At 39.4% G+C, this 26,671-nt stretch overlaps 1 protein-coding gene across 2 annotated transcripts in view; it reads right to left on the minus strand.

Annotated features, from left to right (window-relative positions):
- The window catches only part of ATP10D (ATPase phospholipid transporting 10D (putative)), a 101,081-nt gene extending 79,650 nt beyond the window's left edge, over positions 1–21,431 (minus strand). For both annotated transcript variants that reach the window (XM_028092543.2, XM_028092541.2), the window contains exon 1: positions 21,290–21,431. The gene's annotated coding sequence lies outside the window, so the exon portion shown is untranslated. The remainder of the gene's footprint in view (positions 1–21,289) is intronic.
- Between the last annotated feature and the right edge of the window lie 5,240 nt (positions 21,432–26,671).

The raw sequence follows: 26,671 nt of genomic DNA on the forward strand, positions 1-26,671 counted from the left end.
GTCCTGTGCTAAGTAAAGTTAACGAATATGGTGATTATCTGGAAAATATTCTCTCAATTAGAGTATTTACTCATAAATATTGAGAATTTGTATGCACAGTACTGACCCTCACAACTATATCCAAGTACTTATCTATATTTAATTTCTTAGACTGTATATAACCCACACTCAGCTTTAGCAACTCTGCTTTCCATTTAACTGGAGAGTTTGCCAGGCAACCAACTACCTGAGGATAGCAATACCTTCTAGTCAACTGTTCCCACGGGTAAACAGAGCAACCTAGTAGACAAAACTCTGATGAACAACTTAGTATGAAGCATTTTAGGATTTTTCAAGATCATCATTCACAATTCTAAGATTTAGCCCACTCCATAAAGAGCTGATTTATCATGGGGTTCTGCTAACACACAAAATGGTCCCACACTTTATTTGACCTAATACTCTGCCACAGATTGGAACACTGCCTTCAGAATTAACAGCATTAAAAAAAAAAAAAAACCCACAAAGAACCAAATGCTTAGAGTTCAATTATCATCACTTAAAACCAAGAATTTTCAGACCTAGATACTTTATTCCTGAATGAGCTACTGTCCTTAAAGGTAGGGAGGTTTAGTATTTCATTAAAAAAGGAAAAAACCTACAGTTTATACCTAGGTTTCACTAAAGTCTCCATTCCTAACTTCATTTTTAGTTTAAGAGTAAACCACTACTTGTGAAAATCTGGATTACAACAAACTTGCTGCTGGTTAGTGATGGAAAAATACCATTAAAGATTAACTATATGAAAAGGCCTGCATGCTCCTGGGCTGAGCATGGAAACTTAAAGCCCAACATTACCCAGATATGCAGTGTCAAAAAACACCTGACTCTTGGTTTTTAAAACACTTGGCTTTAACTAACATTAGCATTTTACCTAGAATTTTAAAAATTAATCAGTATGGCCACAGAGCCTAAAGGTCAAGATTCTTAACACATGGTAACACTGGAAGAGAAGGACTGGGTATGAGATTAACATAAACCAAATGCTGTATACACCCAACTTGCAATACTCCTTCACAGCAAGGCAATTATACAGTAAAAAAAAAAAAAAAAAAAAAAAAAAGTTTCATTGCAAATAATCTCTTCTCACCAACATATAAATATCTATATGCATTAAAAATATGTGTAAAATTTTTCATAATTGCCATAAAAATTATAAACTCATGACACTTACGAATATTGATGGCAAAACGCATAAGATCCACCAAATTAAAAACAATGCAAAAGAATGGCTGCTGGTTGTCTCTAGGGGTTGAGAGCAGCCTTCTAGTAACAGCCAGCAAGGAAATGGAGATGTAGGTCCTACCACTGCAAGGAACGGAGTTCTGCCAACAACCTGAGGAAGGTGGGAAGTTGAAAACCAGAGTTTTCAGATAAGAACTCAGTTTGGATAACATCCTCACTTCAGCCTTTGAGGACCTGGGCAAAGAACCAAGTCACACTGTACCTGGACTTTTGATCAACAGAATTATACTCCTAACCTGGGGTTGTTCTAAGCTACTAAATTGTGGCTGCTATAATGGCAAGAGAAAACTAATGCAGAGGGCCTAAAGGTAGATCCCTGTATAAAAAGAAACAATCGGCAAATGTGGAATTTCAAATCAGTGGGAAAATGGTGACTTAACACCTCTGGAATAAATGGTTATCCATCTTGAAAACCAGAAAGCTACATTCCTACTTTACACCACATTGAAAAGAAAAATAGACTTTTATTTGAAAATATTTTAATAAATGTTTAATTCAAAAAATAAATCTCCAGGTAGATTGAAAACTTAAATGGAAAAATTACAGTAAATTTACTAGAAGAAAATTCAGAATATTATTTATTATTGTTAGCTGGGCAAAATTGTAACTTCTCTCTCACTTAGCCAAGTTTTGTCATAGTCGGTGCTAGTGAGGATAGGGGGAAAGCAACCCTCTGGCAGTGGGAAGTGAATTGCTCCAATCTCCTCCACTGCCACCACCACCAAAAAACATTTTGACAGTATCTATGAAAATTGAAAATACATATAACTATGGACACAGCAATTCCATTCTGGGGAGTTTTACCTACAGGTATGGGTATATGTACAAGAATGCATACTGTAGTTCGGGGTCTATTTATTTATTTTTTTGGTTTGGTTTCTGTAGTAACAATCTTGGCAATACCATGAAAGTCCCAGCAGACTACACTGTGACATATCTGCATTACAGAATAGCCATTGACCTGGACCAATGACTATTATGTATATTTAGGGGGAAAAAAAGGAAATGACAAAGAAATGTAAATATGAATGATCAAACATTTATAAAAATGAATGAGTACAGACCAAAATGACTGATCTGGGTTCAAAGAATGGTGAGAATGACAACTTGGGCACAGCTGAAGTTTCACTTTAACTACCTACCTAAATATGCAAAGGTATACACACAAGATCTAGGACACACATGAGCGAGTGTGTGTGTGTGTGTGTGTGTGTGTGTATCACCTCCCCAGTCCCTCAGGAAGATAGCGCCAGTTAGTAGTGTTGTCAGCTGTGAGGAATGTGGAACCTGCCAGTTCACAAGATTCTGGAACGTAAGCCCACTGCCTTTTCAAATTCTTAGGCTGGAAGAGGGGCCACATGAGCACACAAGGGTACACACAGGTCACTAACCAAGGGCTACCTTAGTGGACCACAGCTCCAGAGGCTTAGGCTCTACTTCTTACTGCACTGTTGAATCCACAATCGGCCTGGCCTGGATTTGCTTCACATAATAACACAAACTGCCTGGATGTATGTTCACATCCATTTGCAAGAACGTGGATAAAAGTATAGAATAATTCACACAAGGCTATGAATATTGGTTATGGTAAGAATACAAAGGGAGTAAAAAATGAACCTTTCTTTGTCTTTGTCACAATGAAGATATATTGATAATTTTCAAATAAAGTTTTTGAAGGAAGAATCTGTAATTAATAGTTCCAAAACAGCCTAATGTTGCTCTAAGCATTAAGTCTGCATGATGCTACATGATCCAATATTCCATTCAAGCTAAAAAAAAACCCCATGAAGTTCTAAAATCTACAAGAGATTAATCTGAGTCACAAAATCAATTAAGGCCGGAAATAAATATAAACAAAGCACTGCTTATGAAATATGTACTGGGGCGCCTGGGTGGCTCAGTTGGTTAAGCATCCAACTCTTGATTTGGGCTCAGGTCATGATGTCAGGGTGCTAAGATTGAGCCCTGCATCAGGCTCTGCACTGGGCATGGAGTCTGCTAAATATTCTCTCTTCCTCTCCCTCTGCTCCACCTCCCACCCCCGCATGCTCTCAATAAATAAATAAATAAATAAACAATAAAATACTAACACTTCTATAATGATTACTGTTAATGAAATACGCTCCCCATATCATTTATGACTTCCATTTTTTAGAGTAAGAAACAAAAGGTCAAAGGTTTTATAACTCAAGGCATGCAATGTTTTACTCCAAAGTCATGCTTTTGTAACTGTACAATACTACTCCTATAGGAAATTTAAAATCAAATAGATCATTTAAAACTATATTATTTCTAATTAGTGTACATTTTCTTTCTAGAAGATATTAAGAATCAAAATCCTTCAATAACAGAGTGTGCCTAAAATAACATATCACACTATGTTCCTTCTTGAACACAAATGTACTTGTAAGCAAACAGTTCTCAAAAACCCTGTTTCCCTTAATGAATACTTAATGAAAAGTTTGTAGCAAGGCAGATAACCAAAGGTAAATATGGGGTAATGAATTCCCTGGGGCCCAGTTAGTATTTAAAAATGTCTGAGGTCATCACCAACCAACAAATAACTTGAAATATACACATGAGCTCACTTGTCTGAAAGAGAAAAACATTCTTATGTACAGTCACTTCAAGATGCTGTTTGTAGCTGTCAAACTCCAGCATGCATTAGAGTATCCTGAGCCATACTCCTGACTTTCTGATTCTGCAGGTCTGGGGTAGGGGCTCAAGAATTTGCATGTCTAGGGGCCCCTGGGTGGCTCAGTCAGTTGGGCGCCTGCCTTCGGCTCAGGTCATGATCCTGGGGTCCTGGGATCGAGCCCCACGTCGGGCTCCCTGCTGAGCAGGGAATCTGCTTCTCCCTCTACCCCCCCCCCCCGTTCATGCCTGCTTTCTCTCAAATAAATAAAATCTTAAAAAAAAAAAAAAAGAATTTGCATGTCTAACAGTTCCAGGTAGTGCTGCAGCTGCTGTTCCTGAACCATACTCTGAGAACCACTACTCTATGCTAAATCACTTTATTTCAAAATGTACAGTTGAAATTAAGAGTGAACAGTTTATTAGGTACCCCTCCTATCACCAGCAAGCCCATCTCCTCCGAGTGTATAGACCAAGGCTGTGTACCAATGACTTGACAGCCCATGCAAGCAGATGCTCTCATCCAAGGCTAGAATTAACTAAAATTGTGAAGGTCTAATTTACACAAAAATCCCCCAGAGGCTGGGGACGAGGCCTGCAGGATGGATTTTGTCTACGGATTTAATACCATGATGGTCAGTTTCAGCCAACATTTCCAAAAGCTCAGCAAGGGAGGACAATAGGTCTTGGCTTTGACAGACTTCCAATCTTCTTCTCAACCAAGATGAGAAAACCCTAACAAAATATCAAAGTTGTTATATGCTCGAGACCTTGGAAGAAAGACAGTTATCTAGCAGGGTCAGTAAAAAAATACAGAGTCATTTTATAGCTACAGGTTTCCGAGAATAAGCTAGGCACTGTTTCACAGTAGACTCAAGACAAGAAAGTCTCCTTGACCTAGATGTCTCAGGTAGCTCTCCCTGAGGCAACAGTGAGCCCTGATAAAATCTGGGCTTATTCCACTCTGGGTCATCTCTGACTTACTTGTCCAACTCTCTATAAGAGGCTTATTGCCCTCAAGGAGACCAATTCCTTATCTGACTGGTAATAACGATGGCAAAATGATGCACCATTTGATATCTTTGCTGGTTTCTTGGTTGCATCAGGTGCCAAAGGAACACACTGGCATGGTTCCTTTAGTAACTTAATCTCTTGTGAACTAAAAGGAGAAAGACTTTTCATCACCCCACATAATCTTTGGAAAAAATATGAACAGTTATAGATGTATTTAACAGGGTTTGGTGATGACAAGGGTCAATTTATTTAGTGGGAAAACTGGATCTTGAATAACAAAGTCTCATAATCTTCAGTGCTCTCCAGCGGGTGGGAGGAATCGGATTTGCCAAATAAAGTCATCTTGGAGTTGTGTGTGCTCTTTAATAGTTTCTATTAATTGAACTTTTTTTTTTAAAGATTTTATTTATTTATTTGACAGAGAGAGAGAGGTAGCGAGAGCAGGAACACAAGCAGGGGCAGTGGGAGAAGAAGCAGGCCTCCCGCCGAGCAGGGAGCCCGATGCGGGGCTCGATCCCAGGACCCTGGGATCATGACCTGAGCTGAAGGCAGACGCTTAACGACTGAGCCACCCAGGCGCCCCTATTAACTGAACTTCTTGAACTAAATCCCCAGAAGTACATAGTCTTTATTTTAGATGCACGCAAAAGCCAAAACACTGAACTGAATTACTTTTGATAACTGCCGATCATTATCATGGGAGGAGGTGCTATATAGGTATATAAAAAACTAACTCATAGTATCTTTCATTTTTACCACTAACGAAGAACTCATTGTGATAGTTTTGTCATTCTTAGGGCCCTAAATGGGGAAAGGTCAACTCGACTCAAGCACATAACCATTATGCATCTTTAGAAAAGACTGCTTAAACCAAGTTCACTCAGTCCCAGTTCATTCAACACGACCTGAAAACCAGACATTGTGGCTGATGCTGGGGAGACAGAAACAAAAGGTACTGTTCTACATCACAGAAGCAGCCTCTCACCAAGACTGAGGGGAGGAACCCTCCACAGCAGCGAGTGATGTGTTTGATATCATCGCGGTTAAAGAGCCAAATCTGAATTTTCAAATGCAACATGCTTATTTTGAAAGAAGAGAGACGTATAAAATAGGAGTGTGGTACCTAGATGCATGGTTTTATACTGGGAAGAGTTACCCATCCTTAATGTTTCCAAACACATTAAATATAAAGACATCTTCAATCCTCTCATGTGAGAATAAAACATATACATACACACATTCAGACACTTGAAAGCTTTACCATCTGTCTTCTTCAATGTATCTCAGCTTTCCCTTGAAAAGGACCACACATCCAAATGAGTTACCTTTTGCTGATGCTTAGGCTTCCAACTGGTTTAAGCTAGCAAAAAGGCAGGGAAAATGGTGCCTGTAGTTGTATGCATATTTCTCTGTTACTGAGTACTAAAAACAGCTCACCCATAACTCATGGTGAGTTCCCAGTATGTCTCTGTCTATTTTTAAAGCTGAAAAACCACACACATATGAAACTGTTAATGATAACAATCTTTAATACTGTGTTTTGATATTGGTGATTCTAATAGTACTCCTAAAATATATGTCACTGAAGTGACAGAATAGCATGTTTTTGAGATTTGATTATTCAACACTAATGAAATATTCAACCAATAAACCTAAGATCGTAACAGTATCTACCATTTATACAGACAAGCCGAGTTCTGTGTTGGGGATAAATAAGTGATAACTTTAATCTTTACAACAAAGTATATATTATTATCCCCATTTAGGGTTGAAAACACTGAGGCTCAGAGTGATTGAGAAACTCACGCAAGGGACACAGCTTGGTGAGTGGCTGCTTACCCCAGCCTAATCCAAATATCTCCGATGGAATGAGAGTCCCTGTGGCTATTAGAGTTCTGACAAAGGACACAAACACTTGAGTAGTAAGCTTGCAGAAGCCTCTGGCAGCCTACCAAAGAACACAAGGATTGCAAGAAAGAGGACTAGTATAAAAAATGTGAAATTATGTTACTTAAGGCAAAAAGAACTAAAGACATACTTCATTTGAAGAACTAAAGTTAACAAATCAGGGGCGCCTGGGTGGCTCAGTCGGTTGGGCATCTGCCTTCGGCTCAGGTCATGGTCCTAGGCTCTTGGGATCGAGCCCCACATCAGGCTCCCTGCTCAGCGGGGGCTCTGCTTCTCCTTCTCCCTCTGCCCCACGCTAGCGCTTGCTCTTTCTAGTGCTCTCTCTCAAATAAATAAATAAAATCTTTTAGGAAAAAAAAGTTAAATCAAATATTTGTATTTAATTAAAAAAAACTCATTTGATGCATTCAGTAGAAAGCTCTTTACATGTATTTGACACATGGTTCAGTACACACAAATAAAGGTTGCTTTTAAAGGATTCATTTTGAACCTGACTTCAGTACCATCTGACCCCACAGGGACCTGTAAACAACTAAACCACGATCCTTCACTGCCCCCCTTCATGCATGGCCTTAGTTCCCTTTATTCAGTTTCAGTTTTATGGTCAACCCTCTTATCACTTCTGTATATATTCTCTCTGCCCCTTAGCTCTGCTCTCCTTTCTTGACAAAACTCTTACCCTAGTTGTATTCAAATCAGTTATATCTAAATCCGCATTATACTCTGTTGTAGTACCTACAAGTGGAAAGTACCTGGGGAGAAACATAATGCCCCTGATCAATGTCACTTTCAATCACTAAGCATGAATCAGGAACTGGCCACACATGCTGGCTGCAAACAGCATTTCCACTCTCACCTTTCCACTTTCACAGACAAGTATTTCACACCCTCTCCTCTCATTTGCCCTATCTCCCTCCTGACTTTCTTCCTGCTGATGACCTTGTTTCTACTGTACTGAGAAAACCAAAGCCATCAAAGCAGACCTTCTACAGGTTCCCCTATGTAACTGTCCTCCAGCTCAGACCTCCTCCCAAAACTCCAGACTCAGGTATCTGACTGCCAAGGAGGCAGCCCACCTCTAGATGGTAACATGGACAGAACTGTGCTCCTCCCCCAAAACCTGCTTCCTCCACAGATCAGCCCTATCAGGTGATGGCCGTTCTACCCTTCCAGATCCTCAGTCACAAAGCCTCTGATTCATCCCGGGGTCCTGTCCTTTCCTCAAAACCCATATATGGGTGCCTGGGTGGTTCAGCCAGTCAAGCATCTGACTCTTGATTTCGGCTCAAGTCATGATCTCGGGTCATGAGATCGAGCCCCGAGTCAAGCTCTGTGCTCAGCTTGGAGTCTGCTTAGGGTTCTTTCCCTCTCCCTCTGCTCCCCCACCCACCCCGTTCATGCTTGCTCTCTCCCTCAAAACAAACAAACAAAACCCCACAGTCAGCAAATTCTCTTGGCTCTTCCTTTAAAATATATCCAGAATCTCACCACTTGGCATCACCTCTACCACTACCACCTAGTCCAGTTAAAACCCAAGTTACATCCTGAATTTTTCACAATTTAAAACTCTCTAGAGGTTCTCATCTTAATTATGAAAACAGCTGTCAGTGTCACCTGTGTCTGCCTCCCAAAGTCCTCTCCGATCTACTACTCCTCCCCTCCTTCAGTCTCTACTACCCAGTCTACTACTCCCCCCCCCAACCTCCCCCAGCAATCCCTGCTCTCCTTCCCAGTTTTATTTACCCAAGAACTTTTGCTCACTTTCTAACATCATAAAATTATTTTTGTATTTTAGCCCTTGTTGTCTCTCCTCTTCATTAGAGGAGGACTTTCTACCTTTTTTGTTCACTGATACAACCTAGGCCTCAAAAGTTATCAAGCACAGAGTAGACTTTCAATAGTACATGTGGAATGAATGTATAAATGAAGTAACACCTCTCTGATACGCAGCAAAAAAAACAGGATACCTGTAACAATCTTGTATACACCAGCTCCACGAATTGTAAAAGCTTAGTTATTTCATGATCTCACTATATCTTTTATTGTACATGCTAAAGTTATTAGAGTTTCATATTAAGATATATACCATGTAGGGGCACCTGGGTGGCTCAGTTGGTTAAGGGTCCAACTCTCGATTTCAGCTCAGGTCATGATCTCACAGTTGGGAGACTGAGCCCTGCATTGGGTTCTGTGCTGAGCATGGAGCCTGCTTAAGATTCTCTCTCCCTCTCCCTCTGTCCCTCCCCCTCGCTTGCACGCACTCTCTCTTAAAAAAAAAAAAAAAAAAAAAAGATTTATACCGTGGAACCCTAAAATGGCCACTAACAAGATGATGCAACAAGAAGACATAAAAAGGGAAATAAAGGGGTGCCTGGGTGGCGCAGTCAGTTAAGTGTCTGACTCTTGATTTCAACTCAGGTCACAATCTCAGAGTGGTGGGATCAAGTCCCATGTTCGGCTCCGCGCTCAGCGTGGTCTGCTTGGGATTCTTTCTCCCTCTGCCCCTCCCCTCCCCACTGCATTCTCTTTCTCTCTCAAATAAATAAATAAATAAAAATCTTTAAAAAAAAGTGAACATTTAAAAAAGGGAAATAAAACAGACCCTATTTTTAAAAATAGCTGAGGTATTTGAATTTCATGGTTATAACACTCTTAAGGAGGAAGTTTTCTGAAAACTATTTAAAGTAAAGGAAAAATATTTCAAGAGGATAAAGCTTAGAAACTTAAAGAGAAAATTCATCATTTTAAAGCTGGAAAAAAATCTTAAATATCCAACTACACTTTATACACAAGAAAACTGAGATTCAGAGACATTGACTCACCAATTATTATACATCAAGTTAGTGGCAGTCACATAAAATAACCCACCTGTTCTCTCCACTCCATTTTATTACTCATTCATATATAGGCAGGCTTTTATTAATTCCTAAACTGCACATTATCTATAAATGCGTCATAAATTCATTTTGACATTTGAATATGCTCGCTAAAATTTTGTATGATGGCGTGCTTAAACTGTATTTAAAATCACTAAGATTTATTCACATTTGTATCTACCTTAAAATTTTCACAGATAATTTAGAGGAACTACCCTACTGTGTCATTTTCATCCTAACAAGTCCTATTATCACTCACAATGGCCTACTTTTTACATTGATATCTTATAAAAGCAGTATTAGAAACTATTCATTTCTGGTTTAAATATTTACAAGAAGAACATAGCTGGGAGAGGAGCATGAACAAACACATGGACACTGACAAACTACAAATCCATGTGAAAGAACATTTCCAACTTCACCAGTAACCTAAAAAAAGCAATTAGATTACTATTTTTTAATATTTTTTGTACTAAATATAGCAAAGAGTTTCTTTATTCATAATGCTCAATGAAAGCAAGCTTTCATACAGTGCTGGCGTAATCTAGCCTGCTTCTTCACTTCTCTGGAGCCAAAAGGTAATATGCCTTAAAATGTTCATCCGCCTTGGCACTGAGTAGAAAGACGATCAATTCAGCACTGGAAACGGCACTAATCCATGTGTCCAGAAAAAGAGAAATTGTTAAATTATGGTATAGCTAAATGGAAATATAATATAGCTGTTTAAAAAAATATTCGAATGAACTTTTATTAAAAAAAATGTTTGGGGGCACCTGCGTGGCTCAGTGGGTTAAGCGTCTGCCTTCGGCTCAGGTCACAATCCCAGGGTCCTGGGATGGAGTCCTGTGTCGGGCTCCCTGCTCAGCGGGGGAGTCTGCTTCCCCCTCTCCCTCTGCCCCAATCCCCCACTCGTGCACTCTCACTCACTCTCCCTCTCAAATAAATAAAATCTTTTTAAAAAATGGGGTTCACAAGGTTTTAATCCATGATCTAGATCTGTATACCAGTATGAACTCAAATGGAATATATAAACTATTTATATATATAAATCTGGAATAAAACAGTTTTAAACTATTAACACTGGTTATTTTGCGGTAGTAATTAATAGATAACTTTTAAATATCTTTTGTACCTGCTCATATTTTTTACTATGAAAATACATATTTACTTTATCATTAGAAAACAGATCTTCATTTCTGTGAAAAACTATTCTAAAACTAATCCCACCAAACATGTCTAAGTTTAATCACAAAGCCAAATGCTTATGGTAGAGAAAAGCATACATGGAAGTTAGTGCATTGCTTCTACATTTAAGATTCAGGGAAAAGATGCAATCCTTTAAGTTTTTGTTTTAAGAATAACCTTATAAAATGTAAGACAAGCATGCTGTCTCAATGCTGAAAAAGATATTCACATCCAAGTCCACAAGCAGCATGTGTATCATACTAATAATACTTGATATCATGTCAGAGAAAACAGAAACATGAGTTAGTATATATATATATATATATAAGCTTCATCATAAAGGCAAATATGTATGTCCCTGCCAAGAAAGCTTGAATGTAATTAAAAATGTTGCAAAGCCACCTCAAGCATTCAGGTCTCCTTTGGACAAAAGATTATTACTAAAGATCTCATAGATGTAGGTGGTTAAATTTTAAGATAGCTTACTTAAATGCCCAGGGAGCTACGGGAGACTGTCTTCTTTACGAAAATTAGCTGTGAAATAGAATTTAAATAATTTTCTGCAAAAAGATAATTTGGGGGGGGTGGTGGCACCTGGCTGGCTCAGTTGGTAGAGCATGTGACTCTTGATTGACTCTTGATCTCAGGGTTATGAGTTCAAGCCCCATGTTGGGTGTAGAGATCATGTAAAAAAAAAATTAAAATTTTCTGCAAAAAGTTTAGATAATGTTGCAGTAAAACACATTATACTTATGTAGGGCATATACATTTCTAGATATAAAAGGAATCTCAATCTTAAAAACAAGTCATTATACTTTTCAAATATTACTTTCATTGCTCTATATATTAGAAAATTAAAGTCAGTGTGGGGAAAAAACACTGGAAGGTCAGGTTTTCAATTCTTACTAAAGGACCTATTTCAAGGATCTTTCTGCTGATTTCCAGTATCTTCATAACATGACCTATCTCCAATATTCTGAAATGAACATGTTCAGCACCATGTGGGCCTAACAGTATAAAGAGAACTGACAAAACATTTCAGCAATAAATGAGACTTAAGCTGACTTGATTAAATCCCAAGCATACTGAAAGAACACAGCCTGTGTTATATACAGACGCACTATGAAAATACTTTTATGCTGGGACTCTAACTTTATATGGAATTAATCAATTACAACTTGAATGATCAGAGTAGGAATCTGTATCAGTCCCCACCTCCACAAAGGCACTCAAGGACCTCTGGTAAGAAAACTTGATTCTCCAGGCACAAAATCCCTACTGAGGATGAAAAAAAAAGTCCTCCTTTTTCCCTTACAAAACACAAAAATGTTTAGTTTAATTATGTCTTTTGAAGCCAGCTCAGTAATAACACAGGTATTTGAAACGGCATACAGGAGTCAATGGAACTGTCTTCCCTAGAGGCCTTTTCAACTAGACCGGGCACCCGCCCACCAAAACCCAGTGAATATGACCTGCTCATCAAGGATCTTACCATAATCTTATGTTCTCAAACTATCACAGATCGGAATCACCTGTAGTTTGTGAAAATAGCCTCTGTGCCCTAAACACACACACACACACACACACACACACCAGTTTCAAATTCACACACACACACACACACACACAAATATACACCAGTTTCAAATTCAATAGATCTGCAGTGAGGCCTGAGAATTTATATTTCTAACAAGTTCAACTGAGGCTGATGGGTACCAGACTTTGAAAACCACTGACGCAGGCAACTCAAATCTGCTCTGGAAAAACTTATTTTTAATTTCTAAATATACTTTCTCCATGTATTCATTGTCATTAAATATTTTCATGCAACTAATCACTTCTATCCCAATAGTGTATATATTACCATTCCTCAAATCATTAGTGAAACTACTCTTTCATACACAAGAAATAGGATATTTTCTGGATGTGTAACCACAGAAATTTTCTTGAGATCCAAAAGAAAATAACATGCTTAAAAGAATGAGGGATTAGAGGGAAAAAATGGAGTTATTTGTAGCTAAAATGGAAAGAATGTAACTGCTGAAAGATGGCATATACTTGTAATACTAGGGGTTAAATCAGTAGACTACATAAAATATTTTCCAAAGGTTTTTTGCAGATTATTAACCTGAGCTCTAAATATGAATCAAATAAACACATCAGAGTAAAACTTTAAGTCATATTTTCCTTTAAATGTATATGGCATCACTGGATAGTCTCTTCAATAAATGGTGTTGGGAAAATTGGACAGCCACATGCAGAAGAATGAAACTGGACCATTTCCTTACACCACACCCAAAAATAGACTCAAAATGGTTGAAAGACCTAAATGTGAGACAGGAGTCCATCAAAATCCTAAAGGAGAACACAGGCAGCCACCTCTTCGACCTCAGCCGCAGCAACTTCTTCCTAGAAACATCGCCAAAGGCAAGGGAAGCAAGGGCAAAAATGAACTATTGGGACTTCATCCAGATAAAAAGCTTTTGCACAGCAAAAGAAACAGTCCACAAAACCAAAAGACAACCGACAGAATGGGAGAAGATATTTGCAAATGATATATCAGATAAAGGACTAGTATCCAAAATCTATGAAGAACTTACAAACTCAAAACCCAAAGAATAATCCAATCAAGAAACGGGCAGAAGACAGGAACAGACATTTTTCCAAAGAAGACATCCAAATGGCCAACAGACACATGAAAAAGTGCTCAACATCGCTTGGCATCAGGGAAATCCAAATCAAAACCTCAATGAGATACCACCTCACACCAGTCAGAATGGCTAAAATTAACAAGTCAGGAAACGACAGATATTGGCAGGGATGTGGAAAAAGGGGAACCCTCCTACACTGTTGGTGGGACTGCAAGCTGGTGCAGCCACTCTGGAAAACGGTATGGAGGTTCCTCAAAAAGTTGGAAATAGAGCTGCCATATGATCCAGCAATTGCACTACTGGGTATTTACCCCAGAGATACAAATGTAGGGATCCGAAGGGGTACATGCACCCCGATGATTATAGCAGCAATGTCCACAACAGCCAAACTATGGAAAGGGCCAAGATGTCCATCGACAGATGAATGGATAAAGAAGATGTGGTATATATATATACAATGGAATATTATGCAGCCATCAAAAGGAAATGAGATCTTGCCATTTGCAACGATGTGGATGGAACCGGAGGGTGGTATGCTGAGCGAAATAAGTCAATCAGAGAAAGACATGTATCATATGACCTCACTGATATGAGGAATTCTTAATCTCAGGAAACAAACTGAGGGTTGCTGGAGTGGTGGGGGGTGGGAGGGATGGGGTGGCTGGGTGATAGACACTGGGGAGGGTATGTGCTATGGTGAGCACTGTGAATTATGCAAGACTGGTGAATCACAGATCTGTACCTCTGAAACAAATAATGCAATATATGGTAAGAAAAAAAAAAAGAAGAAAATAGCAGGAGGGGAAGAATGAAGAGGGGGAAATCGGAGGTGGAGACAAACCCTGAGAGACGATGGACTCTGAAAAACAGAGGATTCTAGAGGGGTGGGCAGTGGGAGGATGGGTTAGCCTGGTGACGGGTATTGGGGAGGGCACATTCTGCATGGAGCACTGGGTGTTATGCACAAACAATGAATCATGGAACACATCAAAAACTAATGATGTAATTAATATATGGTGATTAACATAATAAAAAACTTTAAAAAATTCAATTACCTGCAAAGTGCAATAAGTTGAAGTACAATAAAATGAGGTATGACCGAATTCAAATTGTCTCAACGTATATATATTTAAACTGTTCCTGAGGCCTGTAGGTCTTACACGGGATAGGATATAAACACCAGTAAGGGACAAATGAAAACTGTAAATGGTATTAAGAAGTTAATGGTGCTCACTGGAATTATAAAATGGATTCGTAATAAATGGCCAATTCCAATAATCAACACAGTGCTACCCACCCTTTAAAACACATTTATCTCAAATAAGAAGTGATGATGTAATTAACTATTTTCAAAAAAGCAACAAATACATCTGCAGCTAGTAGAAAAAATACAAGCTCTAAAAGCTCAAGTGATACTGATACTGATAAAAGTTCAAGTGATGCAGCCATCAGCACTGAGGCAAGACCCTCCACCAGCAAAAAGATTACAACTCGCTGAAAACTCAGATAATAATTAGCATTTTTTAGCCATAGAGCATTGTTAAATTAAGACAGATAGGCATTAATGTATGTACATTGTTTTGGTTAAGGTATTTACATTGTGTTTTAGGCATAATGCTATTGCACACTTACTAGACGACAGAATAAAGTAGACATAACTTTTATATCAGTGGTCAGATTGACAGTCTGCCACATACCACAAGATCTTAGCCCCTCTGAGCCTCAGTTTCCACATCTGTAAAATGGAAATAACATCATCCACCTCACAAAGTTTTGTAAGGAGGTTTATTAAATAATGCACTGTGCCTAACATGCTGAATAACTTCATCTTTCAACTACTGTTTGTTGAGCTTCTACTATATGCCAGGCAATGTTACAGATAACAAAAATAAATCAGGGAATAAAACAGACAAAAATCTCTGCCTCCTAGGAGCTTACCTTCTAGTGTTCATTTATTTTACCTTCTCTTAGGCACCGTGCTGGGTACGTTGGAAAAGAATAAAAGTGCCCAGAACAGGTCAACATACTCAATTTAACAAAAAAAGATAACACTGGTATAATCATACAGTATAAAAATTTAGAAAGCAGAAAGTCCTATGAGAAGACATGACCTGAGGCTGGAAGACAGAAAGGGAATGGAGGGGAGGCTTCTGGGGAGAGAGAGCATGTTAAATGAGCTTTGGGAAATGTCTACAATCTGAGAGGAGAGATTTGTAGATTTTAGAAAAGGAAATATTATGAACGAAGTCTGGGTGGCTGAAAAGCCCCGTGTTCATTTAAGTACCGCTGAGTACTTCAATATGTCTGGAGCTTCAAGTACAAAATAAGGAGTGAGGGGAAATTAAGATGGAAATCTATGTTAGGACCATGTAAGTTCTTATTAAGATGAAGAACTTACTTAGTTTGAAGGAAATGGAAAATCACTGGAGACATGTGAGAGGGTGTGATATGGACATTGAAAGGATTTCTTTGCAAGAAGTTGAAAGACACGTCAGAATGGGGGAGAAAAGGTAGGGACACTAGATTGGAAAAAGGGAGCAATGTGCTTCAGAACACGGTTGACCAGTAACCGAACAAGGAGTGGTATCATTGGAGATTTCCAAAGGTACCTGAGTGCACCCCTGTGACAAGAGCAGCACCAGTGGCTGGCAAGGGCAACACGGGAACAACCTGGCAGGGACGACTCTCCGATTTCCCGCTATTCCTCCCGTCCTCTGCCCGGTACCAACACTACATCCTTAACACCATATACTCTATCCACACATTCCCACCACCACCTCGTCCATCTGCACCATGATGCAAATCAAGCAGGCAAAAGTGTGACAAATTGGGCACCGGGGACCACAATACCCCCTCTTTTGCATTAGTGTAGCTTAAATGAAATGTTACAATTTGAGAGACAGGGAAGACAATATGGGATTCTGAGTAAGAATTATTAAAATTCCATTTTCCTGGGGTGCCTGGGTGGCTTTGTAGGTTAAGCGTCAGACTCTTGGTTTGGGCTCAGGTCATGATCTCAGGGTTCTGAAATCGAGCCCCCCCCCCCCCCGCCCACTTCTGACTCCACACTCAGCAGGAGGCTGCTGGAGATTCTCCCTCTCCCTCTGCCGACCCCCAAACTCCCTCCCCCACCCATCCCCATGCTCACTCACTCTCTACAATAAACAAACAAACAAACAAATAAATAAAATTCCATTGCCCTATTGAAAACATTTCACTTTTCTCTCAGTCCTTGGTTTAGGAACCTTAAAAGTATGGTAATAGTTCAAAAGCAGGCATTTTTCTAACCTGGCAAGGCAGAAATGTTGATTTGTTAGCTGAGGGACATCACAGGTAAGTAGAGAGAATCTTCGTGATAAAAATATGAGAATACCTCTTTAGGAAAGACTTCAGTGAAGAAAGGATTTATAAATTAAGATTTTTTAACTATAACCTTCAGTGTATTGTTATAGCCTATAAGGGAAATGAGAATGTTTTTAAATAGTGCTAATTATGAGAACAATAACTTGAAGAAAAAGAGGTCACAACATTTTTGGATAATTTTTTAAAAATCTGAGAGAGAGAGCATGCGAGCGCACGCACAAGCACAAGCGGGATGAGGGGCAGAAGGAGCAGCAGACCCCCTGCTGGAGCAGGGAGCCAGACAGACACGGGGCTCCATCCCGGGACTCTGGGGTCACCACCTGAGCCAAAGGCAGGCACTTAACTGACTGAGCCACCCAGGCACCCCAAATTTTTGGATAATTTAAAACTGATTTTCACCTTCTTTCTCAGAAGCTACTCTGATCTTTTTATTACCTTTCCTATATAAAGAGTTGAAATTTTATAAGTTTGTTTTGCTAACCTAAATACAGTCATACTCCTTCCTCTTCCTCATTCAGAAAGGCCTTGAATGGAGTAAGTAGATTTTAGAAATTTAGAAAAAAAAAGTGTGTAATTAAAGCCTAGTGGCTTGGGCCCCAAGCAGATGTGATCAACAGGAAATGAAAAGGAATAAAGCTTTAATCAGTCCAACACTGCTTATTATTTCAGAAAACAGCTGGGGGCAGAAGAGTGAATGTGACTAGAATAAGTTTTATCTTGGGATTCCCTTATAATCCACATGTTCTCACCAGCAAATATAATCCAGAAACAATGACGACATCTGACAGGGGATTACCCACACAGAGACTACAGAGGCTTTATGCAAGAAGGGAAAGGGAATATCATCTATGTGCTCTTCGTTCTAGGACAAATTGCTTTATTAGGATAGTGACTTGTTTTTTCTGATAACTAAAATATATTTACTGTCGAAATTTTAGAAACCACAGATTAATACCATGAGAAAAACCAGAAATCACCCAGAACCCCATCACTACACATAAGTAACATTAACATTTGGTTTATTCTCCACCAATAAAGTAGTTTCTGTGCATAGATTGGATATTTTTTTCAAAAGTAAGATTTGTAACTTTTCATTCCTATCACATTTTTCCCTATCATGAAAAAGTCTTCCTTCCCAATAACTTCTCACATTTTGATTGCCTTTCCACGTTAGTTAATGTGATGTGTAAAAATGTGGTAACTTATTGCTACGCTGAGTATTCCCCCAATACAGGGAAATAAACATCCCAACCTTAAAAAAGCCCATTTTTCTCTTTTGTGATTGCCCATTTATGCCTATTTTTCATTGGGCATAATTTTTCATGTGGGTGTCTATTTATGTCTCACTGTGTTTTATCATATCTTTTGAAAGGGCTTACCAGTATATAAAATGTAGACCTTAGAGTTTTAAGTTCAGTTTTGGCATTTCTTGGCAATATTTTTCAAAACAGTATTTTTATGATTATAAAAATAATAGTTGTTGTAGAATATGTGGAAAAATATTTTTAAAAAGCTGTAACTCTACCACCTAGAAATCCAATTTCTTTTTCATATATGTCAGCGAATATATCCATTGATACAAACAGGAACTTGTAGGCAAACAGTAAGTACAACAGTCTTGTTCAATGTTGTTCAAGGTTTGTTAATTTAGAAAAATGCCTGACATGTACTAAGGGCTTAATATTTGAGAAAGTGGTATTTTATATTTCAAAATTGTATTTTACACATTCAAGATAATTTAGTGTTAAATTTTGCTTTTTCACTCAAAACATTGCAAGGATTTTTTTAAATCATGAAATTTTTTCAAAACTATTTTCACAACTGAATTTTATCAATATAGATATATAGTACATTAATTTAAGTATTTTGCTACTGGGGGCTTTTTATTGTTTTTTTTTCATATTACAGACAACACTGTAATAAACATATTTATAAATCTTCCTATAAAATTCAGATGATTTCCTTGGTATATATTTCTAGACCCAGTCAAAGCCTGCAAAGATGTACAGGTTTTAATACATTTTCCCATATAATTACCTCAAATCGTTATATGAATATACCCTCATTTAGAAGCATAAAGATTTCATGAAGGCCACAACTCTTCTACGAACCTAGTACCACTATTACTTCTTACTCTAATAGTGCTACTAGTTCCATGAAAAGTTTTGTTTCGGGGCGCCTGGGTGGCTCAGTCGTTAAGCGTCTGCCTTCAGCTCAGGTCATGGTCCCAAGGTCCTGGGATCAAGCCCCGCATCGGGCTCCCTGCTCAGCGGGAAGTCTGCTTCTCTCCCTCTCCCACTCCCCCTGCTTGTGGTCCCTCTCTCGCTGTGTCTCTCTCTGTCAAATAAATAAATAAAATCTTTAAAAAAAAAAAAAGTGTTGTTTCTATGGCTAAGATGATTTCTGAAATGAAGTCCATCTTAGATAATAGGAAGGGAATAATGCCTTTAAGCAAATACACTCACTTCAAACCTCCTCTGAAATAAGGAAAGCTGCTCAGCTGCTCTAACTATGGTCCAAGAATGGTGATTGCATCCAGCATGCACAATATTGCTCCAAGGGTTGATCAACAGATTCTCCTTTTTTTTCAAGCGCTGACAAGAGATTAAATTTATGTTTACCAATGTGTTGGATTTGGGGAATCCTCAAGTGATCTTGCTTGTAGCATTTTCTTTGGTTTTCCTTTATTAAAAAGACTACTTCTGATCAGACAATAACTAAAACATGTACTGTAGCCTTCAATATGTGAACATTTTTTACCTCTTATTTTAAAAACTGATTCTAAGAAGTTTGTCTAACCAATGAGTCATTTCCTTCATTTTACTGACATCAAAATAAAAAATATCCTACTCTATTTCTATTTAGGTTCACTAAGTAATTGTACTGAAAAAGTATTTGGTTCTTGCCATGCAAAAGTCAAGCTTCCTGAAATCCTGGGGTTTTTTTTTTTAAAGATTTCATTAGAGAGAGAGAGAGAGAGAGCAGGGGGGAGGGGCAAAGGGAAAGGAGGAAGCAGATTCCAAGTTGAGCAAGGAGCCTGACATGGGGCTGGATCCCAGGACCCTGGGGATCATGACCTCAGCCAAAGGCAGACGCTTAACCAACTGAGCCATCCAGGCGCCTCTGAAATCCTGTTTTAGACTGCTTAGGTTCTTCATTTTTTAATACAATTTAGCAGGCATTAAATTAGCAGTGTCATTTTTTAAACTCCCTAAAACTTGTTGAATGTTGCCAAGCTGTTTTTCAATATATGCAGTATGATCTCATTTTGATAAAAACAAACTATCTCAATGTAGGTATGTAATATGTATTTGTAATGAGACTAGAAAAGAGTCTAGAAGCCGACATTACCTCCTGGGGTAGCTTGGACTGCAGGCTCACACTGGGGCACTGCATGAGTTTAAGGTGTTACAGGGATCAGTGTCACGTGTCTGCTCTTAACAAGCCAAAGACTTTTTTTTTTTTATGATGGTACTCTTCACAGAAATTTGACCTAGCCCAGTATAAAAATTACTATCTCCTCTGGAGCTTTCGGATACAGCAATCAGTTGGTGAATAAGGCGCCCCTATTCTTGTGGATCAATCTTTCAAGGCTGATTAGAGTCAAAGGCTTGCTCTCAGACTATAGAACTGTTTTCTCCCTGTAAAGAACTAGCAGGAAAAGAAGCAGGAAGAAACTTTTTGGTCTTACTGAGGTAACATTCAAACAGCTGAGTTCGCATGCCCTTATAATTAAGGGTAGTTTAAATAATATCCTTGTTAAAGTCACAGAGGCTCGACCCTCCAAACTGGAGGATTTCACTAACCAACCTGATGTCTCTCTGCTGTACATGGTAAAGTATGACTATGTTTTATACGAGGAAGGATGCTCCGAACTATTAAGTTCTGCAAAGTTAGTGTGTGCGGGGAAGAAGGCGGGCTTTTTTGCCCCACTCCTTTAAAAACTATTTCTGAGCAAACTCCAACACAAGCACCTTTTCCTTCCTAAGGAACAAACCCGGTTTATTTACTGGGCTAAAACTTCAACCCCCATCCTCTTCGTTACCTTTGAGACAAAGCCAAAATTGCCTTAAACTGTTCCATTTCACAATGAGGTGACAAGTGTGTGTGCGCATAACTTATCTTTTCACAAATCCCAACTTTAAGAACAGATAAAATAATTCCTCGCTTGAAATCAAAATCAAGTGACTGAAAATGGTGTTTCTCCTTCCCCCCCCCAAATTCAACAACAGCCCTAAAATCTACTTTTGAGGCACTTCATCAAACCTGAAAGCAGTTACTGGGGAAGCGGGAGAGGAAGAGGGGAAGGGAGGGAGGAGAAGGGTGAGAAGTGAAACAGAAGACAGTCCAAGGGGTTCGCACGTTCACCCTTACCAATTCCTCCCTCGGCACACATCACAGCATGACGATCGCCACTCTCAAGGTGCAAGAGGAACACCAAGCACAAATCCGACGAGTGGAGGCGGGTTACGCTTCTACGCCAGCCATTTGCTTTTGCGGAGACGGGGGGGGGGGGGATGGGGGTGGGAATCAATTCTCAGAAGACAGCCCCCAAACTCCGCTGCCGGAGCCAGAGCAGGAGCCGGAGCCGGAGCCAAACCACGACCTCCTCCTCCTCCCCTCCCGGCCAGGCTCCGGAGCCGCGGTGCTTCCGAGAACAGCCAATCGGCCGCCGCCCCGCCTCCCGTGACGTAGGGGGCGGGGCCTGGAGGAGGTTGGCTTCCCAGCGGCCGCTGGGACACACAGCTCCCTGTCTGTCTGGTGGAGATCCCGGGGTGGTCCGGGGCCTTTATAGTCCCACCCCAGCCATTTACTTAGCCTTGAAAGGCTTGGCAGTTATTTTTTGGAGGGTGAGGGGATCAAATCTAAACATTTAATGTCATCGTTTTATACTGGGAAAGAAAATGAGAAGAAGACCACAATTTTGATTTGGTCTCCCCCCCCCCCCCCCGTCCCCACCCCTTCCCTCACTCAGTGCGATGTGCTCTGTTCATACACCTGCCATGGTCTATTAGCTTAAAACTCAGGGCTTTAAAAAAATTGTTTTCTTCAAAATAAATTCCAACAACCCATTTGGTCTCTCAAAACTTCTGACCAACTAAGTGCTTTGAGAAAGGAAAGGGAATTAGGAAAAGAACCAATAATGGCAATAATTCAGATCGAAACCTAATAATCGCTGGCTGCCAATCGTTTTATTCCAAAACCTCCACAATTCTTTTGTACATCTTAATGTTTTCTCAAATGTTTCTCATATATGTATCGAAAAGTGAAGGAAACTAAAGGATCATACAAATATTTCACTAACAGTGAAGAGCTCTCCAGGGCAAACTCATGCATCCGCCTGGGAGGCTTGCAAACTCTCCCAGACCAGGCTGGAGAGGCCAAACAAGTTCCTGCACCCACTAAGAAGGTGCGTCTCCTAGAGGGGAGAAACAAGTTCTGGGTGTGGCTTCCTGTGATGGCTGAATCTGGAAACCTCCTTCTGCAGGCAAGGGCAAATCTCTGTAGAGTTTAGTCAACTCTGGGAATAAATCCAGCTTCATAGAGCAGACTGTCATTTATGTGGCCTCTGAATTCCTGGCCTTGGTAGCATTTCTTGCAATCATGTGAGTGTCCCTAAAATGATTTAAGATTAAACAAATTTTCTACCTTATAGCCAACCTTCTTTAGGAGACTTTAAATTTAAGAAAAGCCTCCCAGAGTTTCCCCAATCAGCACTGATGCTGTAATCTCAATGGAGGGCCTTCCTGGGAGGATGCATACCAGGACAATTCAAGCAGGCAGCTGGTATTTGCAGCCTGTTTGGATTGCTTAAATCAGTGGTTCTAACTAGGTACACATCAGTCAACTGGGGAGCTGGATGCCAAGGCTCCACCCAGGTCAATTAAGCTGGAATCTCTGGGAATGGGGCTCTGGCAATTTTTTCTTTCAAGCTAATCTGCAAGGGTTGAGAATCTCTGGCTAAGATTTAAATTACTGTCTTAGAGAAAAATCTGCATAATATATAAATTAAAAAATGCAGTAGCTGAATAAGGTGAAACATTTTGTAATATAACTTATCCTTATATATTCTTTATATATTTGTATATTTTTATGTAAATATAGAAAATATATAGTAAGATACACACCAGAATTGTTTACTCAAAGGGGAAGAATGGAAGAGTGAGAGGATATTATTAGCTTTCTATTCGTGTCTGTATCATTTGACAAGGAAAGGAGCATGTACCCCATTTATGATTTAAATATATCCAGTCAGGTTTTAAAAATTAATACTTAATGGATGTCATTGCAAATAGCCACCATTATAGTGGCCTTCAGTTTGTTTTTGCAAATGTTCCTCTAATATCTAACTTTTCTCCTGAGGGTTATTTCCACTTTATTAAAGAAAAAAGAAAAAATCCATAAAATCTTTAACACATTAGCTACCAAAGTGTGATTATTAATCTATACAGTCATTGCCAAACTTAATATATGTACTTCCTTATAATTCATATAATGTATCTATCGTCTGATGAAGTTTTTAAACTAATATTCAAAGTATATAATATAGATGTAAGGAAATTTCATCTTTTCCAACTGGAAAATTATTTGTAATTAGTAACTCAATACTAATGGCTTCATAATTAATTCCCAGTAGGAAACATGGCATAGTAGTCAAGCGCCTAGGTTTGACCTGGCTTTAAATTTTAGCTCTGTATATTTTTAGATTAATGATCTAGGGTACCGGGCACCTGGGTGGCTCAGTTGGTTGAGCGACTGCCTTCGGCTCAGGTCATGATCCTGGAGTCTCGGGATCGAGTCCCACATCGGGCTCCCTGCTCAGCAGGGAGTCTGCTTCTCCCTCTGACCCTCTTCCCTCTCGTGCTCTCTATCTCTCATTCTCTCTCTCTCAAATAAATAAATAAAATCTTTTAAAAAAATGATCTAGGGTACCATCTCTAAGCCCCATAGGTAAAATGAATCCAATAATATCCACCATAGTGTTATTAAAATTACACCAAGTCATATAGCTGCTTTACACAGGGCTTATCACTGTACAAAGTAAATAATGGGTACTTAATAAGTGATAGTTTATTAATCCACTGACTTCTATTTTCCTCTCTTTTCTTAAACATACTCAAAGATTAGCATGGCAGCAATGGACTAAGAATTTATCAGGAAACATTTTTTATAAAACAGTAACTTTATTCTTCCCATGGCCATCAATACTTCTTATCTACTTATATATGTGAAAAAGCAACATTCATTCTTTCAGGTCACTTCTTTATTTATTTACTTTTTTTTAAGATTTAATTATTTATTTGAGAGAGAGAGGGCAAGGGATCACGAGAGAGCAGTGTGGAACGGCAGAGAGAGAGTCGTAAGGAGACTCCGTGCTGAGCGCAGAGACCTACTCGGGGCTCGATCCCACGACCCTGAGATCATGACCTAAGCCGCAACCAAGAGTCGGGTTCTCAACCATCTGCACCACCCAGGTGCCTCCAGGTCACTGCTTTAGCATAGAACATATAAAACAATGGTTTTTTTTGTTTGCCTCAAAATATTTTACATATAACAGTGTTTCCTAACGTGACACACAAGCTGACTTTTTATGATTCATAAACAACCATTTCTTTTTCTCTGTACTTATTAACAGAGCATGACTCAAGCACAGATGAGGGTGTTTCCCAGGATTGGCTTCCTGACTAATTTCTGGACAAAAAAAGGAGAGGTCAATGCCTCAAGCAATAGGGGTTTATGTCTTATAAATGAACCCTGATTTTAGTAATATCATTATGTGTTTTTTTTTTCTTTTTTTCTTTCTTTGACATTTACTGAGTGTTAGTAAAACATTTCTGTTAGGCACTATTCTAAGTGGGTTACATCTATTACCTCACTTGATCCTGTTGTCAGCCAAAGTTGGAGCAATCTGAAGTGTGAAGGATGAGGAGAAGTCAGCCAAATGAAGGGTGAATAAGGGTAAGACTGTTTCAGATGCAGGATACATTCTGGAGGTGGGACAGCTGTGGCATTTGGGATTTATAGGCCATATTCATGTGACTAGCATGGAGATTCTCACAGGATACTGGAGGCTTTGATCTGATTAGTTTGGCCATCTCTACAATGGTTTGACATTTCTGGCTCCATATTTCAAGTGTGTCCTACGTGATCATAGTCAACCCTCTATCCTTTTTCCTACCACCAGTCCACCTAGTCAATTCCCAACCCTGAAGAGACTTTCCCAGCTGTTTCTGCCCCTTATGTTTCCAGATTGTGTTAGCAGGAGAATGTTATGATGATAAGCTACTTGAAAACTTTAGTTAATGGAGTCCACACTCTTGGTAAGCAAACTTCCTGTTTATTGCTGGGTGGTTTCTTATCATTCTTAGCCAAGCCCTCCTCTTCTGACAAACACTTACTGAGCACCCACCAGGTGCCAGGACCAAACAACCTCAGCCTGAGCTCACCACCTTCACTCACTAGAAGTGAGTACACAGCATGCTGAGATGGATCCAAGCAACATGATGTGTACATCTCATTATTCCCCCTCTCTCTCACTCTCTCTCCATTCCTGCATTTCTATGTAAGCAGTCCTCCCTTCTTGAAAGAAGTTCATTTCTCTCTGAAGTTGAGATCTCTGGCCACTGGCTCTTGCCCCTTCCATGGCCTTATGTTATCAGTTATTGCCTCTTTATACCATTACTCTGTTTCTCTTCCCTGAATACTTCCCCTCAACCTACAATTATTTAATTTAGAGAAGAATTCATATATTCCCCACACCAAGAAGGAAGAGCAGAAAGAAGGTAGGAAGGGAGAGAGAGAGAGAGAAGAGAGAAGGTTCATGAAAAGAAAGAAGGGGAAATGATAGAGAAGTCTTTCTTTTGATCTTGCTATTGTTTCAGATCAAACTACGGTTTCCTCTCTCTCCTTACCACGTTACCAAAATTCACTGGAACATATCTTAATCACTTGCTGACTCTGTAAGCCTCTGCAATCTCATTTCACTCTCTTTTCTCCCCTGAACTTATCACTGGTCCCAATTCCAGTTGTCAAATTCAATGGTTTCTCTCTCATTCTCCATTGTCACAAATGACTTTGATGACCACCCCCAGCTACTGGGAACTCCTCTCTTGGGGAGTGCTGGGGTTCTTCCTGGTTCTCTTCTTCTTTTTAATTTTTTAAATAAAAAAAATTTTTTTTAAAAGACTCTTGTCTGGTTCATCTTCTTTCTTCTTTACCTTAGGTATAGGTAATCTTCCAAGGACTGCTCATTCATTTCATGATTTAGTTATGGTCTCTAGCCTGAGGACTTCTAAACTTTCTGCCTTCTACTGAGCTAGCTGCAGGTCTGCATTTCCAAGTGTCCACCAACCACCTCCTCCTCCTGATAGCAATGTCATCTTGATACCTCCAATGCAGCGTGCCCTTTTCTCTACACTTGCTACTCCTAGTTCTCCTTCCTGTTTCCCTACCAGGCTCTGCTGTGACCAGAGCTGGGGTTCAACCATGACTAGGGAGGTCTGGTAAGCTAGTGGGGCAGCATACCAGGAGCTTACTGGCATCGGAGAGCTAGGAAGAACTTGGGATTTAGTTATTTTAAGAGGAAATTCCAGGCCGATTTGATTGGCCTCGCAAAAATCTTAATCCTCATAGGAGTTGGATGACTCTAAGGAGAGCATGTTTTTCATTTAGAATGACCTTTCCCCTCAAGTATCACCACAGAAACTTAATGCCAGTTTGTGAAATGCTAATACCACAATGTTTACTATAGAGGTA

Source organism: Eumetopias jubatus, unplaced genomic scaffold (genome assembly GCF_037043125.1).
Source record: "Eumetopias jubatus isolate StellerSeaLion01/CBP00866 unplaced genomic scaffold, mEumJub1_p1.0 scaffold_2, whole genome shotgun sequence".
Lineage (NCBI taxonomy): Eukaryota > Metazoa > Chordata > Mammalia > Carnivora > Otariidae > Eumetopias > Eumetopias jubatus.